The sequence below is a fragment of the Agelaius tricolor genome, unplaced genomic scaffold, assembly GCF_023055355.1.
Source record: "Agelaius tricolor isolate 1412-34295 unplaced genomic scaffold, bAgeTri1.0.p SCAF_61, whole genome shotgun sequence".
NCBI classification, from domain to species: Eukaryota; Metazoa; Chordata; class Aves; order Passeriformes; family Icteridae; genus Agelaius; species Agelaius tricolor.
Window position 1 is genome coordinate 435,854 of NW_027269321.1, and position 20,597 is coordinate 456,450.

Here is a 20,597-nt window from a genome sequence, read left to right on the forward strand (position 1 = left end):
GCAGGGAAACCTTTCCCGCTGACAAATGGTACAAGCAGATAACTCACAGAGATAATGACCAGGGAAAAGCTGGGGAAGGGGCAGGGGCAGATAAACAGTCTGCAAGGCAGGATATTTGCTTGCTTAAGCTTGATAGGGCACAGTTTGCAAGGCAGGACATTTGCTTGCTTAAGCTTGATAGGGCACATATTGCGTTAATCATAAGATTTTGGTAATTTTTCACAGAGAAGTCACCAAATAAAGACATAGGGTGAAGAAGACACGGCTGAGGAAGACTCCGCAGCCTTTATCACCGACCACCAGGAGACAGAAGGATGACCCCCTAGCAACAACCAGCGCAGGCGCAGAGAACTCCGAGATAACATGGACTCCTGAAGGATGGAGAGGATAAAAGGACTGAATCAGAAACTAGTTGGTGTGGCAGTTGGTGGAGCGGAGACTCCCCTGTCACCCAGCGCTGAGCCTTTGCTTACGTAGTATAACTGCTTCAATAATTAATAAATTCTTTGATTGGAAATTACTCGTTTTGAGTCAATTTTATAACAATTTGGTGCCGTGACTCGGATGAGAGTTTGGATCGGGTAAGATCTACCCAGCGTGGGGGGCGCCTCATCCAGTGCTTTCCAGGTGGCCCCTCTGGGAGAACCTCCGCCACTCTCACCAACGACCCTAAAATATATACTAGTAAGCAAACGGGACAAATTATACCGGTGAACCCCTTAATAATCTGTGCACGGAGTCCGGACGAAGACGCAGGACGCGTAAGTATAAAAGGGAATCCGTTCGGGCGGGGTTGGGATCCCGGAGTGTGGCCGTGGACAAGTGTGAATGAGAGGAGGGCCGGCAGCCGGACTCTCCAAGTGAGTGCGGACCCTTGAGTAGTGCGGTTCCCGTAGACCCGCGAAGGGCTCAGGCCACGAAAAAGGGGAAGTGAAAGGAATTTGAGAGGGAAAGAAGGCACTCCGGACGAATGGGGCAGGGGAAAAGCAAGACCCCAACCCAAGTCAAACTCCCCCCCATTCCAAGGGACACCCCCCTAGGATTCATGCTTAGTAATTGGAAGCATTATCCGGGGACCGAGACTAAGGATAGGGCCAGAATGATACATTATTGCATGGAAGTATGGGGTGGGAAAGAGATTTCCAAAGAAGTTTTTTGGCCCGTGTTTGGATCATCTGAAGACTGGGTTCGACAGGACTTGAACCTATGGGTAAATTCTAAAGAGCCCTTCTCGTAAGAGGAGAGTGATTATGCCAAAATATGGGTAGCAAGACCCGAAGTGTATGTTTTCCAATTAAGAGAAGGGAAAGGGGATCCGCACAAAAAGGGGAAGAGGGACAATCATTTGGGCGACTTAATTATAGCACCGCCCCCATATGTCCCACCGCCAGCACCCAATGCCCCACCACCTCCACAACCACCTGCACCGAACAATGATGAAGAGGGTAACCAAGGGGAGGTTAACCAAACCGGTTACCAAGGCCCGATTACAAGGAGCCGCAGTAGGGTTGAGACGGGGCTATTCCCTCTACGGGAGATGCCCATGGGTGGACCACAGGCGGGTATAGGATTTATTACTGTCCCCTTGAGTTCGGCAGATGTACGAGACTTTAAGAAGGACATGGGACATTTATTAGAGGACCCTTTTGGGGTAGCCGAGAGGGTCGACCGGTTCTTAGGACCAAACATCTATACCTGGGAAGACATGCAGTCCATTTTGGGCATTCTGTTCTCTACTGAAGAACGGAATATGATAAGAAGGGAAGGAATGTGTATTTGGGACACGCAGCATGTCCAAGGCCCGGCTGCGGACGCTAAATGGCCCCTACAGAACCCCCATTGGGACCATCAAAATGCGGCACATAGAACACATATGCAGGATTTAAGGACCATAATTATTCAGGGGATTAGGGACTCAGTCCCGAGGGGGCAAAATATAGATCGGGCATTCAACGATAGGCAAAAGAAGGACGAGTTGCCTACGGAATGGCTCGAGAGATTACGGCGGAACTTACAATTGTACTCCGGAATGGACCCCGATAGCCAAACTTCACAGTCAATGCTGAAAGTCCATTTCGTTTTAAAATCGTGGGACAACATAAAGAAGAAAATCCAGAAGTTAGAGGACTGGCAGGACAGGGGGCTGGATGAACTGCTTAGGGAGGCACAGAAAGTATATGTCCGTAGGGACGACGAAAGAGACCGCAGACAAGTAAGGTTGATGGTCGCAGCAACAGGTGGGGGGAGGTACCAAAGAGAAGGGCGAAAGGGAGGTTCGAGTGAACAAAAAGAGAAAAGTATAGGAGAGTCAGAAGGGGTGAAGGTGTGTTTTTATTGCGGAAAAAAAGGGCATTTTAAGCGAGAATGTAGAGTCCGAATCAGAGACGAGAAGCAGTTCCAAATGGACTAGGGGGGTCAGGGGCTCTATTTGGTGGGGACCTGGAAAAATCATAAAGAGCCCTTGATAAAACTTAAAGTGGGTCCCCATAACCAAGAAATTGAATTCTTGGTAGATACAGGGGCAGAAAGATCCACGGTACAGAACCTACCAAAAGGATGTACCATCTCTAAAGAAACTGCCACTGTCATAGGGGCAAAAGGGGAACCTTTTGAAGTACAAATCATAAAAAATGTGACTATAGAATCAGGATCCAAAATAGGGATGGGAAATCTATTATTGGTACCCGACTCAGATTATAATCTGCTCGGGCGAGACATGATTATAGAATTAGGGATTAGTATAGGTGTAGATAATAAGGAATTAAAAATTAAATTATGCCCTTTAAGGGTAGAAGATGAAAAGCAAATTAACCCCGAAGTCTGGTACACACCTGAGAGCGTGGGACAGCTAAAAATCACTCCATTTTCGGTAACTATCAAAAATCCGGATGTCCCCGTCCGAATTAAGCAATACCCATTATCCCCAGAAGGGAGACGAGGATTAAAACCAGAAATAGAAAGGTTGTTGAATAATGGATTGTTAGAACCCTGTATGTCTCCGTTCAATACTCCCATCCTACCAGTTAAAAAGCCAAACGGCACCTATCGATTGGTGCATGATTTAAGGGAAATAAACAAGCGAACTGTAGCCCGGTTCCCGGTGGTGGCAAATCCTTATACCCTCTTGACTAAACTGGGGCCTGAGAATTTATGGTACAGTGTTATAGATCTCAAAGATGCCTTTTGGGCATGCCCTTTGGCTAAAGAAAGCCGGGATTATTTTGCATTTGAATGGGAAGACCCCGATACGGGAAGGAGACAACAATTAAGATGGACGGTACTCCCTCAAGGATTCACTGAGTCCCCTAATCTCTTCGGGCAGGCTTTAGAGCAAATTTTACAGGATTACCAAGTGGGGCCAGGGGTTACATTAATCCAATACGTAGATGATCTACTCCTGGCGGGGCAGCAGGAAGAGAATGTACGGAAAGAAAGTATTAAGTTATTGAACTTTTTAGGATTAAAGGGATTGAAAGTCTCCAAGGCAAAACTACAATTTGTCGAAGAAGAAGTAAAATACCTAGGCCATTATCTAAAGAAAGGAGAGAAGAGAATAGACCCCGAACGAATACAGGCGATTTTAGCATTACCAATTCCAAGAAATAAGAGACAAATCAGGCAAATACTTGGACTAACTGGTTATTGTCGACAATGGATTGAAAACTACAGTAGTAAGGCGACTTTCTTGTATCAGAAACTTACTCAAGAGGGACTCCTAAAATGGGATCAGGAGGACACCGAAAGGCTGCAAGAGCTTAAAGAGAGCCTAATCCATGCCCCGGTATTAAGTTTACCTAATACTAATAGACCCTTCTTTTTGTTCATAAACGTAGACAAGGGGGTCGCATATGGGGTCCTTACTCAAGAATGGGCAGAGAAAAGGAAACCGGTGGCTTATCTATCAAAGATCTTGGACCCAGTAAGCAGAGGATGGCCTACGTGCTTACAAGCAATTGTAGGATGTGCTCTTTTGGTAGAAGAAGCCTGGAAAATTACATTTAATAGCAGCCTGAAAGTGCTGTCCCCCCATAACATACGGGGAGTCTTACAGCAAAAGGCTGAAAAATGGATCTCAGACGCAAGGCTTCTAAAATATGAAGGAATATTAATTGAGGCTCCAAATTTAACTCTAGAAACTACTAATATCCAAAATCCAGCTTCCTTCTTATATGGAGGACCAGAAGAAGCACTAACACATGATTGTATAGTGACTATAGAAGAACAGACAAAAATCAGACCAGATTTGGAAGAAGAAGAATTGGAAAAAGGAGGAAGACTGTTTGTGGATGGATCCTCCAGAGTAGTTGAGGGAAGGAGAAAATCAGGATATGCTATCATAAGGGGACCCAACCTGGAAGTGATAGAATCGGGACCCCTTAGTGGATCCTGGTCCGCCCAAGCATGTGAACTATATGCTGTACTACGAGCCCTGGAATGGTTAACAGGAAAAGATGGGACTATTTTGACGGACTCGAAATATAGCTATGGGGTAGTCCATACATTTGGCAAAATATGGGAGGAAAGAGGACTAATAAATTCACAAGGGAAAGATTTAGTTCACCGTAAATTAATATTAGACGTGCTCAGTGCCCTACAAAAACCCCGAAAAATAGCTATAGTTCACCTGAAAGGTCACCAGAAAGGACTGGATTTGAGAAGTAGGGGAAATAATGCAGCTGACCAGGAGGCTAAACGGGCTGCCCTGAGACTTCTCACTTTGAAGGAAAACATAGAACACTCCCAAACACCAGAACCTGACCCCGACATCAAGTTTAATAAAGAGGAAGAGAATAAAATACAAAAACTAGGAGCTAAAAGGGATGCACAAGGAGCATGGAAATTAGCAGATGGCAGAGAAATAATACCTAGAGCATTGGCACATAGATTACTGACTAAGATACATCAAAAAACACATTGGGGATCACAGGGACTGGTAGATTATTTTGCTGCAAAGTATGTGAGTGTGGGAATCTGGGACATTGCCAAACAAGTAACCAGAGGATGCCTAATTTGCTAACAAGTAAATAGAAAAAATTTGAGAAAATTACCGGAGGGAGGCCGACCGCTAGCGAAAAGGCCTTTCTCCCACATTCAGATAGATTTCACTGAGCTCCCCAAAGTAGGGAGAACCAAATATTTATTGGTCTTGGTGGACCACCTAACACATTTTGTGGAAGCCTTCCCAACCGTAAGAGAAACAGCCAAAGTAGTTACGAAAATATTGATGGAAGAGATAATCCCGAGATACGGGGTCCCAGAAGTCATTGACTCAGATAGAGGGCCGCATTTTATTTCCCAAGTTACCCAAAACTTAGCAACAGCTCTGGGCATACGGTGGGAACAACATGCCCCCTGGCATCCCCAGAGCTCTGGACGAGTTGAACGAATGAATGGGGAAATAAAAAAGCAATTGACCAAACTGGTAGCAGAAACCAATTTGACCTGGGTTAAATGTATTCCTCTAGCGTTGCTAAATATAAGAACAAGACCTAGAGCTGATTTAGGGGTATCACCCTTTGAAATGATGTATGGGATGCCGTATAACCTAGAAAATCCTAACGAACATCCTGTCATTAATGACACATGTACGCAAAAATATTTGGTGGAATTGACAAAGTACAGAAAGGCATTATGGGAAAAAGGTACGTTAGCACAACGGCCTCCTTTAGATTTTATCTTACACCAGGTACAGCCAGGAGATTGGGTGCTCGTGAAAAGCTGGAAAGAAAACCCCTTGACTCCAAGGTGGGAAGGACCATTCCAAGTACTCCTCAGCACAGAAGCAGCCATACGAACCGCTGAAAAAGGATGGACTCATGCTAGTCGCATAAAAGGACCGGTAAAACCCCCTCACAGCTGGGAGGTTTGCAGTCTCCCGGGAGAAACCAAATTAAAGCTGAAACGAACTGATAAATGATTTGGATAATAATCTGGGTTGGAGATAACCATTATCTCCAAACCCAGCTAATAGGGAATCAGGAGGCTCTTGGATATTGCAAACTCTTAGAGGACGAGTTGAGAAAGCCCTACTTTAAGTCCCCAAGATTAGAACATAAAGGGCACACATGGGAGGGGGAAAAAGCACAAAACAAAGATATTAGGTTAAAGTGTAACTGGTTAGATTGTGACTGTCACCCCCTTGTATGCTTTTCCTGTAAATTGTGTCACGAACCTTGGTGGTCTCATTGTTGGAGTGGTAGAACACCTAGGGGAATTTGTACACTGTGCTATGAGAAAGAGAGGAGACTAACTTCTATCATTCTTAGTAGCAGAGTTGCTACGGGGGAGGTAAAGCTTGGATCTGACGAGTGGTGGGAAACCTTTTCCAAAGGGGTAAATCCTGATCGGTTCTGCTACCACCCTAACGAACCGATCCCCTTTCTCCTGGACATCCTGGAAGTGGTGTGTCGGAAGAAAGCCCCCAATTTGCGGCGTGACCTCTCATTAATAAAAGCTGATAACTGGGCCGCCAGTGCTAAAAAGTGGAAATGGGAGGTTTATCCGGCTCCTGAAGAATACCCCTGCTGCCGAGAAGATGGCAAACCCCGAGGCTCGCAGCAACTGAGTCGTCGGGCGAGGCAGAGAGGTAATAACCAGTGGAGTCCGTCGGAAGCCCCGACCCCCATATGGGATGTCCAGGAAATGTTGGCCGTCCTGCCCCAGGATTGGTAACCCACCACTGGGGAAACCAAAGGTAAAATTCAACCTGAGCTCCGACAATGACAGCCCCAAATTACAAGCCTTAATTCTTTTCTGGTGCATCGTAACAAGTTCAGGGGCAGAAGGGTATTCACATCAACCCTTCAAATGGTCACTGATTAGATGGGAAGACCAGTATGTTATCCAGACCAAAATCACGTCTGGCGCACCCAGCTTTTTATGTACTTTGTGTGATTTAATACCTGTAAATCCATGTTTAAATCAGTTTGGATGTTATTTTTGTCCAAGCTCAAACCCGGGAAAAGGGTATTGTAACTATCCAGGACACTTTTACTGTGCTTATTGGGACTGTGTATCAGTAAGCTCCTTTGGGGGGAACGAGGACCGGTTTATCAGAACTGGATGGGGTCCATACGGGTGTACACAGCCCACTTCCACATATACCCAGAAAGAAGGAGGGTTAGATGGAACATGCAATATGATTTACATTAATGTGACAAAACCACATGACCAAGTCTGGTTATTAGGGAAAATGTGGGGAGCCCGATTATGGGAACCAGGGACAGACAGAGGGGGGCACTTTATAATCCAAAAGACAACCGTGCCACACGACCCCGAACCAATTGGACCAAACCAGGCGATAGCTGGAGAACTAACGCTAGGAGAAAATAATGGAAATGAATCAGAAACAGCCCCAACCACTAGTCTTCCAGAAATGTATAAGCAAAACTTTACTGATTCGACCCGAGGACCTGAAAACCCGGGAGAAGGGGACTTGTGGAAAATATTACAGGCCACTTTCCTAGTCCTGAATGAGACCCATCCAAATCTAACTGAGGAATGTTGGCTGTGTTACACCGTAAACCCCCCGTTCTATGAAGCCATAGGGGTAACAGCAAAAAGCAGACGAGTAAATGGGACCAACCCAGCTAGGTGCCTATGGAAAAAAGAAGGAGAAGAATCGAGAGGGATAACCTTGGCAAGGGTAACAGGGAGAGGAAGATGTATAGGACGAGTACCAGTGGAAAAACAACATCTATGTCAGGTTATGGGGAATCTGAGTGACCCTAAGAAACCTGCCAGCTGGATACTGCCAGCAGCAAATACTAAATGGGTCTGTAACACTCTCGGAGTCACCCCATGTATAAATATAGACCGATTTAATGAATCCAGTGACTTTTGTATTCAAGTATTGATAGTACCCAGAGTCCTTTACCACCCCGTAGAGTACGTTTATGAACAATATCAAAATATAGGACCCCACATAGTGAAACGGGAAATATTCACAACCTTCACTGTAGCAATGTTACTAGGAATAGCTGCAGCTGGGACAGGAACAGGAATAGCCTCACTCATACAGCAACACCGAGGATTCCAAGAACTAAGAGCCTCTGTAGATGAAGACCTCAGGAGGATCGAAACCTCCATCAAAGACCTCACAGAATCATTAGATTCCCTAGCAGAGGTAGCCTTACAAAATCGAAGGGGGTTAAATCTATTATTCCTGCAACAAGGAGGACTATGTGCTGCTTTAAGAGAAGAATGCTGCACATATGTAAACAAGAGCGGAATTATACGGGACTCAATGGCAAAACTACGGGAGGGGCTAGAAAGAAGACAAAGAGAAAGGGAAAAACACCAAAGCTGCTATGAATCTTGGTTTAACTATTCTCCTTGGCTTACAACTTTATTATCAACGATAGCGGGTCCACTACTTCTCTTACTATTGGGACTCACGTTTGGCCCTTGTATTTTTAATAAATTGATTAGCATTGTAAAAGGCAGATTAGAAGCTGCTCACCTTATGCTCACACAAGCAAAATACGAAACCTTGAAGATGGATGATCCAGAAGAATCTCTGGAGCTCAGCAAAAGGGAATTAGAGTGTTTTGACAAACAAAATTGAGTATCAAAACAAAGGGGGGATTGAGATGAGGGACTACATTTTGTTCGTCACGAGAAAGAGACCAGTGTGTTACAAGAGTTGTCTGCTGACTATTTCTGTACTACTTCATGAGATATGAGCCACAAGGATACCAGGGAAGGGGTTGCAGGAGCCCACACATAGTCCCACGCAGCAAATGGTACAAACAGATAACTCACAGAAATAACGACCAGGGAAAGGCTGGGGAAAGGGCAGGGGCAGATTAACACCCAGCAGGGAAAACTTTCCCGCTGACAAATGGTACAAGCAGATAACTCACAGAGATAATGACCAGGGAAAAGCTGGGGAAGGGGCAGGGGCAGATAAACAGTCTGCAAGGCAGGATATTTGCTTGCTTAAGCTTGATAGGGCACAGTTTGCAAGGCAGGACATTTGCTTGCTTAAGCTTGATAGGGCACATATTGCGTTAATCATAAGATTTTGGTAATTTTCCACAGAGAAGTCACCAAATAAGGACATAGGGTGAAGAAGACGCGGCTGAGGAAGACTCCGCAGCCTTTATCACCCACCACCAGGAGACAGAAGGATGACCCTCTAGCAACAACCAGCGCAGGCGCAGAGAACTCTGAGATAACATGGACTCCTGAAGGATAGAGAGGATAAAAGGACTGAATCAGAAACTAGTTGGTGCGGCAGTAGTGGAGCGGAGACTCCCCTGTCGCCCAGCGCTGAGCCTTTGCTTACGTAGTATAACTGCTTCAATAATTAATAAATTCTTTGATTGGAAATTACTCGTTTTGAGTCAATTTTATAACAATGGGGTGTCCAGGGGGTCCCTGTGCCCAGGAAAGGGGGTGCACGGGCCCCGGTGTTGAGGAAGGTGGTGGGTGGGGGCTGTGGAAGGCAGGAGTGGGGGTCCAGGGGGTGCTGGGGTCAAGGAAAAGCGGGGGCTGGGGTGTCTGAGAGGGGGAGGGCCGGGAAAGGGGGTGCGGGGGGGCATTGGTGCTGCATGAGGGGGTGCAGGAGGGTCCCCGTGCTGGATAAGGGGGTGCAGGGGGGGTCCCTGTGCCTGAGAACGGAGGGTTTGGGAGGGTTCCAGTCTCAGATATGGGGGTGCACGGCGGTCCTGGTGCAGTGGAATGGGGGTGCAGGGGGTCCTGGTGCTGTATAAGGGGATGAAGTGGGGTCCCGGTGCCCAGGAATGGGGGGTTCAGGGGTGCCGGTGCCAGATAATGGCCTGGCTGGGATCTGGTGCTGGGAAAGGGGGTGCAGGGGGTCCCAGGGCCAGATAACGGGATGCACTGGGGTCCCGGTGCCCAGGAATGGGGTTCCGGGGGGTTCCATTCCCGAGTTCCGGGGTTCAAGGGGTCCTGGTGCCTGAAAATTGAGGTTCAGGGGGTCCTGGTGCCGGATAAGGGGATGTAGTGGATCCCGGTGCCCAGAAATTGGGGTTCAGGGCGGTTTCCCTGCCCGGGAATGGGGGCTCAGGGGGTTCCAGGCTGCAGATAAGGGGGTGCAGGGGTTATCGGGGCTGAGGAAGGGGGTACAGGGGGGGTCCCAGTGCCGCGAAATGAACGTTCAAGGGGGGTCTCTTGACCCCCTGGAACCCCAGGGGACCCTCCGGGATCCCCTGGAACCCCTTCCAGGAAGCGTCAGGAATGAAGAACTGGGGGGACGCCGAAATTTGGGAGATCTGGGGGTCCAAAAGCCGAGGAAAAGGGAGGGTCTGGGGTCTGGGAAGGACGAGGTGGCCGGGAATGGGCGTGCAGGGGGTCCCAAAGCACTGACGGGGGTGCGGGGGGATCCTAGGCCCGGATTAGGGGGGGCAGGGGGGTCCCAGTGCCCAAAAATTGGGGTTCAGGGGGTTCCCGTGCCGGGGAATGCGGGTTCGGGGGGAGTTTCCTTCCAGGGATTTGGGATTCAAGGGGGTCCCGGTGGCCGGGAATTGCGGTTCCGGGGGCGTCGGTGACCAGAAATGGGGATTCAGGGGGGTCCTGGGGCCACATGAGGGGGTACAGGGGGGTGCCAATGCTGGGCAAGGGGGTACAGGGGGGTCCCTGTGCCCAGAAATGGGCGCTCAAGGGGGTCCGCGTGCTAAGGAATGGGGGTTCAGGGGGGTCCCGGTGCTGAAAAAGGGTGCTGAGGGGGTCACAGGACCGAAAATGGGGGTTCAGGGCAGTCCCGGTACCCGGGAATGGAGGTTTAGGGAGTTCCCGGTGCCCAGGAATTGCGGTTCAGGGGGGTCCCGGTGAACAGAAACGGGGGTTCAGGGGATCTCGGTGCCAGATGAGGGGGTACAGGGGGGTGCGGGTGCTGGGGAAGTGGAGTGAGGGGGGGTGACATGACCCAAAATGGGGGTTCAGGAGGGTTCCCCTGCCCGGGAATGGAAGATCAAGGGGGTCCCGGTGCCCGGGAATTGCGGTTCAGGGGGGTCCCGGTTTCGGGGGGTCCCACTCACCTTTGGTCGCGGCCCCCGGGTCCCCCAGGAGCCCCAGGAGCCCCCGGAGCACCCCCAGCCCCAGCGCTGGGGCCATCGCAGCCGTCCCCGATCGCGGCTGCAGAGACGCGAAAGCCAAAGTGCCCGAGGGAGCGCGGGGGGAGGGGGAAAGGGCGAATTCCAGGGAATTCACCTGGATCCCCTCCTGGCACCCCTCTGGATCCCTCGGGGATCCGTCTGGGACCCTCCAGGGCCGCGCCCTGCGGGACCCCCGGGCCGGGCTGTGCTGAACTCCCGGCCCTGCGCTCAAACTCTGCCCGGACCCCGCTGGGCTCGGCCCAAAGCCGGGCAAGCAGCGGGAGCAGCGGAGCCAATTTTTGCTGCGGGTGCGGGTCCCACCCCCGGCGGAGCAGGGCTGGGCGCTGGGACCCGATCCCTGATTCCCAATCTCCTTCTCTCTCGCTCTCTCTCTGCTGTTCTCTCCCTTTCCTTTGGGGGATCATAAATCCCAGAGCGGCCGCAGAGCCCCGTGCCCAGGCCGGGTTTCCCAGCAAAGGGAGGCTGGGGCTGAGGTGCCCCGGGCTGGCCGGGAATGGGGGCCCGGGGCTCCCTGGGCTCACGGAAATGGGGGCTCCAGGGGCTGGGAGAGGAGGATACCCGGGAAAGGGGGTGCAGGGGGGTGTTGGGGCAGGATAAGGGGGTGCAGGGGGGGGTCCCAGTGCCCGGGAATGGGGTTGGGAGGGGGGGGTGGGCAGCAGCTGCTGGAGAGAGACTGGGACAGACTGGAATGGACTAGGACAGACTGGGAAAAGAACCCACTGGGAGCAGAACTGAGGCAGCAGAGATCATACTGGGATATACTGGGACCACACTGAGGGCTACTGGGAACATGCAGGGGACAATTGAGATCGGACTGGGAGGGACTGGGAATGGTTTGGATCATCCTGGGACTGACTGGAATCATACTGGGAGTGATCAGATCTGTATTAGGGGTGAAGAAGAGAAACTGGAATAATGCAGGGAGCAACTGGGATCATACTGGGAGCAGCTGCCCCATGCTGGGGTCATACTGGGATCATACTGGGACTGATGGGGTGACACTTGGAGTGACTGGCATAGTACTGGGAGTGTCTGGGAGTAACTGGGATCAAACTGGAGGTGACTGGACTTATACGGGAAGCAACTGGGACCACCGCGGGGGCAAATGGCATCGGGTAAGGTGTGACCGGGCTCATCCTGGAAGTGCCTGGGGCCACACTGGGCTCTTACTGAGAGGGACTGAGAGTGAAAGGAACCATACAGGGCATGACTGGGAGCCGCTGGGACCGTGTCGGGGGCAACTGGGATCCTACCGGGAGTGATTTGGACCATACTGGGAGTGACCGGGAGCCACCGGTGAGGCGGCGGCGGAGCTGGGAGGCGGCCGCAGCGCAGGTGGGAGCCGCGCTGGGTTGTGCGGGGGCTCGGGGCTCGCTGCGGGCCTCGGGGGCGGCAGGGGGCTCAGGCGGGTTCCTTGTGCCGTGTCCGGCCCGTGGTGCCGCTGCCGTGAGGGCGCTGCGGGAGCGGCTGCCCGCGGTCTCCTTGCGGCCGCTGCCTCGGCAGGAGCCGCTGCCGGAGCAGCGCTGGCTCGGCCCGGTTCCTGTGGCTGGCACAGGGGCGGCTGCCCCGTGCCCGGGGCTGTGCGGGGAAATTCACGTGGCCGGAGGTTTCCGTGCCCCGAGGAGACAGAGGAGTCCTGTACAAGTGACTTTATTGCTGAGCAGAGGGAGAGGCCGTGGCGCATTTGCCGTGCGCTCGCTGCCATTGTTGTAGTTCGCAGCCTCCTTTTTATCCTCATTTTCCCGGCTCATCTCCCTCTCCCTTTGCCCACTGGCTGAGGTACTTGGAAGGTTCAGACCTCCCGATCTGCCAACTGCACGTCCTCGTTAATGTGCACCCCCACTTTTGTAGAACAGCCGATATTCACGGCTCTGTTAAGTCTTTTTTGTTCTCGACGTTCAGGAATTTAGCGGGATTTTCTGTGAGCAGCAGTCCATGTTAATTAATAACATTTATTGAAGCTGGTGGTTTCGCCCGTTACTTCCTTATCTACAAGTCCCTGGCCCCTCGCTCAGCTGCTGAATGAGCTGCACTCTCAAGGTGCGGAGCATGGTAAAAAGGTGAGAGGTGCTGTAGCACATCAGAGCAGAAGCAGCATTCGTTTAACCCATGGTCTGCCAGGGAACCACAAAACCATGTCCCATTCCCATCCTTTCCACGTTTGGACTGGTACATGAGATGCTTTTTTGTTTCCTTTGTTATCTGTTTCACCACTTTGGCTTTGTCATCTATTTGCCAAGACCAGTTTGAGTCATTTGATTTTCCACAAACTCCTCTTTTCTCTGCTAACAGATGATCTGATCCCATCCCATGGTGAAATGTTGTGTTCCTCATTTCAGTGGATTGCTCAGCAGGAAGGTCAGGAGCTGGAGCTGTCTGGTTGGTTATTCCGAGGACAGCTTGTAATCTAATGGTGGCATTGAAATGAGAAATGGGTTCTGTGGCTCCTGATATGAATTGGTTTGGGTTCCCAGGGGCTGGTCCATGGTGTTGTAGGATTTGTTCTGCTGGCCGTTCATCTTCTCCCCATTTTTGGCCGCTCTCTCCAGCCAGGGCTGCATCAATTGACCATTTGTCTCTAATTAAATCATCAAATACTTGGATTCCCAACTGATTTCCCGGAACTTGTGGGAGCAAGAACATCTCAGTGCTCTAATCCACCCTATATAACATAGACAGTGACAGCACACGTTGGAATGGGCAGAGGGATGATTCCCCCCCATTTATTTATAGTGAAGTTTTCCCAACATTCTCCATTTGCTGTTTCCCTGTGCAGCTTCACCCGTTTCTGTTGCAGGGTCAGATATCCTCACCCCGGGCTCTGCCTTGAGCTGTGCAAATTCCATCAGCGCAAGCAGGCAGAGCTCGGGGTGAGGGGCAGGGGGAATCAGCCCAATTCCTGCCCCAGGCAAGAGACCCAGGTACATTGGCCAGGCTTTGCCCAGCAGGGTTCATTTGCATTCCTAAAGCTCCTCTCCTGGCTGACTAGAACCAAAGCTTCTCTTCCAGGGCAGCCATCTGGTGAGTCACATGTGGCCCCCCGGAATCTGCTTTTTTTAAAAAAAGTATTAACTATTTAAGAGTTAAAAGTATCACGGTTAAAGCTCTTCAATTTTGCAAAATGCAACATAAAGGCGAACATGGAAAAACCCAGAACAAAAATTGATTCTCACCCTTCTGTCCCAAACCTACCTGACAATATAAAGTAGGATTATTATAAAAAATGTTTCTCATGTTGTAATCTTATCACTGAAACTGTAGGGAAAACAAAAACTCTCCAAGAATCTCTTTAGTGTGAGAGAGTCAAGGCATTGCTTGGTTCTGGCCAGGATGGGCAACAGAAATACTTTCATCCACACATAGCCCGGCTGTGCAGGAAAAATCATTCCATGACATGTCAGTTTTACCCGATTTTTCCTAAACTTTACGTAGTCTGAACCAATCTAAATCCACTGCTTTAATGTTCATTGCTTCCAAGTCGTGTAAGTTTTTAGTGTTTGGTTTCCTGTTGGACCCGGATTTCTTCCCCTCTGCTGTGAATTCCGCCCACACTCCTGGATTTCCTTCTCAGCCTTTTCCAGACCAGGTGTCTCCAGCTGTGCGGGGGCAGTGTCTGGGGTAGCTGTTGGTTGCTGTTTGCTGCGGGGCGTTGATGTTTTGTTGCTGGTCCTTATCTCTGTGGGTGTCTTTTGGGCTATTCCCAGTCTGTTCGGATGTTAAACTCGTCTCCATTGAGTGGTGGAGATGAGTTTAACATCCGAACAGACTGGGAACCCCTTAAATAAAACCTTTAAAATTTCTTTCCTAAAGGCAAACCTTTGAGTAGAGAAACCTTTCTGAGCAGAGAAATAAGATTTAAAAGAAGCAGGATGGGTACATTTTGCAGCAGTGCAGTCGCAGGCAGCCCAGAGTGTGGGTGTGAGTGAGCCCCAGGGTGGAATTGTGCCGCGGTGCTCCCCAGCAGCTGTGGCAGTGCAGGCCCAGCCAGCGCTGGAGCTGCAGCAGCGGCAGCGAGGCTTGGCCGCAGTGGCTGGAGGTGCCAGGGGAGGGTGGCCAGGATTCCCGAGGGTTTGAGCAGAGGATCTGTGGGCAGGCCCGGGGGCTTGGCCCGCTGTGGAGCCCTGGCTGCTGCTGCGTTGCCTTCAGGGCAGGCTCAGGGCGGCTCCCATGGTCCTGCTGCAGGCGGGAAGTGCAAATCTCCGGGGCTTCAGAGCCCCTGAGGCCAGGCTGAGGGGTCCCCCCGTGCTCAGCTGTGCTGGCGGCTGTTTCTGGCCTCAGGGACACTTGGCGTGGGCCCCTTGGCCACCAGTGGTGCTGCTTTGCACTCCTTAGGCAGGAGCCGATGGCCTGGCTGGGTGTTGGCAACAGCAAAGTCCCAGGGCAGGCTCTGTGCCAGCCCAGCTTCCTGCGGGAGAGATTCCACAGGAGACAGGATCCTGGCTACAGCCTGCCTTAAATTTACATCCCTTATTTCCACCCTGCACTAGGTGGAGAATTGCCCAGGTAAGGAATTCCAGACATGAATTCCAAGGGAGATAATTGAATATCTGCCTTGGGTCTGGCTCTTTTTCTTGCCAAAGCCAATGGCAAAAGCTGTACCCATGGCATCTTGGTTTCTATCTCCGGCTTCCAAAGGTGTTTCTTTATTTCCCCATTCATTCTTTCTACCCAACCCGAGCTCTGGGCTTGCCAGGGGTTATGGAGGTCCCATTGTATTCCTAAAGCTGCCATTACCCCCCGAAGGGTCTTTCCTGTAAAATGAGTTCCCCATCTGAATCTATTGCTTCCACAATCCATTATCTTTGAATTATTTGTTTTAGAAATAGGTTAATAAGTGATCCAGTGCTTGCTGAAGCAGTCAGAATTGCTTTTGCCCCCTGTTAGGTGCCATGGTGTCAGCAGAAGATTTTGAAGCCTTCCTGCTCAGGGCATTTCAGTGCCAGGCTCTTACAAGCACCCACAGCTCCTTGGGTTGAGCTGAGCATGGGCCGGTGACCTGCGCTTTGTCTGATTCCCCGTCCTTAATAACAGCCTGTCTTGTAGCTCTTTTCCCTTCTGCTGCCCTTGCAGAGCCATCCACAAACACATTGTCTCCCTCAGGCCAGGGAATGTCCCATCAATCTCTCCCAGCCTGGCTCGGGAGCTCTGTCCCTTGAGTGCAGTCCTGGGTTCCTTGCCAGCCCCTCTCCAGGCTGTTCAAACAGGAGGCTGGGTTAAACCCTTGCCCTGTCCTCAGTTCTGAATCCTCCTGTGCCACTGAACAAGTTTCATACTGTAATAACCGAGCCCTGCTCATCCATTTAGAGGCTCTTTTGGTTGTCAAAGCTTTAACTTGATGCCAGACTTGAACTCTAGGAGATCCTCCTGTTGTCATCAGTTTTCAGGCCTCTGCTCCCACGGAAGCTGTGGCTGCACAATTCTGCAGACAATGAGGCTGCTCTCTGGCCACTGGGTTAAACATTTTAGCACAAGAATTCCTTTGGCAAGACCCTGTTTAACGTCCACCCATAATTCAAATTCTTTTTCCCTGTCTGGAAGGCCCAGGCCACTCGCCTCAGTTAATCTTAATTTTAACACTTGAAAATTCTGTGTTTCCTCCTTGTGTCCATCCATCCAGTTTGTTGACTGGCAGGATAGTTGCTTGTCCTGGTTGCTTTAATTTGTAGATGCTCCATATCTAATTTTCTGTATTTCCCTGGGGCTGCCCACACTTCTGGGTTCACTTCAGCATAGGCCTTGTCAGACTTTTGACACAGAGGTACAACAGAACTAGCCTCTGTATCCCTTTTTACAGTATTAAAATCCAGCTCTCAAACTCCTTCCTAGTTAATTACAATCACAGGAAGAAGAAAAAGAAATTTATTTCAAACCTATCCCCCACAGCTTCTAATAGTGGTTGAACAAATCATACCTGCTCATCTTTCCCACTCATTCCCTTAAAAATTAAAATATTCCTTTACTATTTTCCCCTTTAGGTCTAAGATTCAGAGCAGATTGAGAGGCCCCTGTGTCCATCAGAAAATGCCTCCTCTCAATGCAGACCCACCTGAATGTTCTCAAGGGCTCCAGTGTGGAGGGTCCCTGGTGTGATGGGAGCTGTGACAGCCCTGCCAATCCATGTCCATCACGGGCTGGACTTGCTGGTCCTGAGGGTGCTGCTGTCTCTGCTTGCAGTGTCCTTGTGCCCTGCAGCCGGAGCCCTGATTCCTTGCCAGGGGCTGTTTGGGTGGGCTGTGCCCTGCCGAGGAGGGCAATGCCTCTGCCGGGTGCTTGTGGCCGAGCCGTGCCCTGGGTGCTGGGGCCCCCTTGGGCCCTGGGGCTGATCCCTCAGGGGCTGTAGGAGCTCTGCCCTGGCCTTTGCCTTCAGCTTGGCCTTTTGCTGCTCCCTTCTTGCATTCACCTGCTGGGCCTTTGTGCCCAAGTGCTGCAGGGCCTTCTTCTGCCCCTCCTGCAGCCCCCCTCAGTGCCTGTGGGTGCTTGTCTTGCTTTACAAGACAGGCGTCTGCTTGGGAAGGAAGAAAAAGCCTCTCTTGGAATGGAGAATGCAAACCCCCTCCCTCTTAATTTTTAGGATAGTGAAATCAAGGGGCTCTCAGGCAAAGATATGGGATTAGGAATAACGGTTCTTTACTAGTGTGTATAATATAATAATAGTAGTGTGTATCAACAGCTCCGGCAGTGACAACAAACAGAGCCCGGAGCCGGTCCCGGCCTTTCGGCTGCGGCGCTTTCCCCTTGGGTGCAGTTCCGGGCACGGCCGGCAGGGGCGCCGGTGGCTCCCGCGGGGCGGGGCAGCGCATCCCTGCCATGGGAACCTCTCTTAACGGCAATAGAGCAATCCCTTCATCTAACTCTTTCACTTTTTTACCTTCTGTAGCCTTTCTCCCGTGTTTTGGGAAAGAATTTGGAGAGGGCTGCCTTTTAACTGAGCTCCTAGTGTTTCGATAAGGTGCTTCCTGTAGAGAGAGGGATTTTCCCTGAACAGCCGGAGCTGTGGTTACCAAGGGGACGTAACTCAGAGCAGGAGGGGTCAGGGGAGGATATCCCGCCGAGGCTCGGTGGGAGTGTGGGCAGGGTCTGCTGCCGGAATGGCCAGAGGGGGATCTTCCCGTGGAGGCCGAGCCGGAGCGTGGGCAGCCCCCACATGGCTTCTGGCGGCTGATCCGGCAGCTCCCGGCAGAGAAAAGGCAGGTGGGAGACCCCGGCAGCAGCGGCGGCGCTGCCCAGCGCAGCTGGCACGGGCAGGGCAGCCGGGGATGGGATGGCTGGGACCCGCCCTCGGTGCGGTCGGCGCGGTGACCTCGGCCCACGCGGCAGGACAGAGCAACCCCATCTTGCCCAGCATGGCCGGCAGAGCGGCCGCGGGCCGGGTAGTGGGGCCAGGGCACACAAATTCACCGCCAGCGCCGGGGCAGGTGGAGCTGCCCTGGGCAGTGAGCCCGCACCTGGGATGGAAACCGGGGCAGGCGGAGCTGAGGCGGGCAGCGAGCCGGGACCCGGGACAGGCGCCTCGGCCGCCAACGGAGGGGGCAAGAGCTGCAGAGGATCCCACTCTCTTTCTGACTTTTCCTCTTGTTCCCCTCCCTTTCATTTCCCCTTTTTATTTTCTTGGTTTTTTCCTCGGGTGTTTCTGATACTTCAAAGATTTTTATTCTCCTAAAATCTCCTGTCTAACATATGGCATCTTCTCTTTCTTCTAGATTAAATGGGTTTTTTTCCAAATAAATCCAGAACCTAACAAATCTAAACTTCTGCTTGGATATTTTGAAATGGTCGACGAGCTAACTCATGACCTCCTAATGTTGTTTTTCTCATCACCTTTTTATTTATCCTTTGGCAAATTAAGCATCTTTCAGTGACTTGCTTTGATACACCAAAAATCCCAGTGCACCCAAAATTCCTTAAAAAATGATCACACAAAGCTTGAGTACGCCAGTGGGGTTTCTGATGCACGTCTTCTAATCTTTTCCTAGTAAGCACATTTTATTAAGTAATTGTCTTCCATGTAGAAGTTTCTATTACTCTGATTTATCTTGTTCATTTCCTATCTTGTTTAATTCTTTTTTCTCGGCTTCCCTAAACTTTGGAATTTCCAGTTTTTCCTCGTTTGGAGTGAATATTAACATAACTCTTTCAGCTCCATTTTCTGCTGCATCCTTAGCTTTGTGATGTGCCCCCAGTTTGCCCAGTTTGCCTCTCCTTTGGCCCGGGCCGGGTTCCCCCCGCCCGCAGCGGCTGGGAGCAGCCGAGAGCCCCGCGCTGCCCATGCCGACCTGGCCCGGCTCCATGGCCGCTGCTGCCGCGGGCTGCGAGGGCTGCGGGAACGGGGCACCGAGGGTGTGGCTGCTGCTGGGGGAGGAGGAGGAGGGAGGGAAGGGCAGGGATGGAGGGGGAGGAGGAGGCGGGGTAAGGGGGGAGGAGGGGGAGAAGGAATGGAAGGGGCGGGATGGAAGAGGAGCAGGAGGTGGGGATAACACAGAGGAGGAGGAGGAGGGGGGATGGAAGAGGAGGAGCGGGAGGAGAAAGAGCAGGGAAGGAGGCGGGGTTAGGGGGGAGGAGGAGAGGGAGGTGGAGATAGGACAGAGGAGGAGCGGGAAGAAGATGAAGAGGAGGGACCAGGGCGGATCAAGGCTGAGCCGAGGGAGCCACGCGGTCTCGATCCCTGCCTGAATTCGCAGCCCCCACCTGTGGGATCATCGCCCCCCCCCCCCCCCATGGCTCCGGTGAGCGGGGAGGGGGAGCCCGGCCCGGATATCCCGGGGGGTCCCTGGGTTGGGTTTTTGGGGGGATGTTTGGAGAATGAAGAAGTCCAAGGCTGAGCGGAAAAGGCCCCTCGGGGGGACATCGGGGGGTGGCGGTGGCGGCTGCCGGCAGAGGCAGCCTGGAGGAGCAGAGCCCTGTGTGCCCCAGGAGGCCAAAGTGGGGAGGCCAGAGAGGGGGGAGCGCCGCCATTGGCGGGAGCCTCAAGAGCCTGGAGAGGGGCAGGGGGGACTCCTTGGAGCCGCTGCAGCCCAGAGCAGAGAATGAGGGGAGAAGGGAGCCCGGGAGCCCAAAGAGCCCCGGCATCCCGAAATGGGGAGAGCCAAGAGGGGGGAGCTTTTGGCATTGCTGGCACTGCCAGCAGCCTGGGCAGGGCGGGCACCCAGGAGAAGGGGGACCCCCAATCCAAGTGTGACCCCAGCAGCTGGGACAGGGGGGAACCCCTGAACACCAGAGGGGAGGGACCAGGGACGGGCAACCCCTGGGAGGCTTTTTCATGGCTGAATCTTGGTGTTTGGGAGGTTTTTCTGGAGCCCACATGGCCGGACTAGAGATGTACCTGGGCAGAGAGATCTTCAAACTCAACGTGTGTTGGGGTAGATGAAACAGGAAAGCCTTATAAATATTATTGTCTGGCCTTTCATTCCAATCTTGCTTATAGTTTCTATATTCTCAAAAGCTTTTGAGAGTATAGGAGCTCTAAGCAAGATTGGAATGAAAGCAAGCTTTTAGATATCTTAGATACTGAACAAGTGG

At 51.6% G+C, this 20,597-nt stretch overlaps 3 protein-coding genes and 1 long non-coding RNA gene across 4 annotated transcripts in view; 3 read left to right on the forward strand and 1 right to left on the reverse strand.

Annotated features, from left to right (window-relative positions):
- LOC139605206 (zinc finger protein 551-like) overlaps positions 1–20,597 on the forward strand; it is a 390,584-nt gene that overhangs the window by 254,736 nt on the left and 115,251 nt on the right.
- LOC139605196 (zinc finger protein 23-like) overlaps positions 1–20,597 on the forward strand; it is a 554,146-nt gene that overhangs the window by 182,520 nt on the left and 351,029 nt on the right. The window lies entirely within an intron of this gene.
- Positions 1–20,597, forward strand: part of LOC139605220 (zinc finger protein 239-like) — a 135,122-nt gene that overhangs the window by 111,968 nt on the left and 2,557 nt on the right. The gene's annotated exons all lie outside the window — the stretch shown is intronic.
- On the reverse strand, positions 7,804–8,465 carry LOC139605230 (uncharacterized). The gene is made up of 2 exons (XR_011684294.1): positions 8,096–8,465; positions 7,804–8,065 (listed from the first exon to the last, which is right to left on the reverse strand). It is a non-coding gene; the product is annotated as an uncharacterized lncRNA (long non-coding RNA).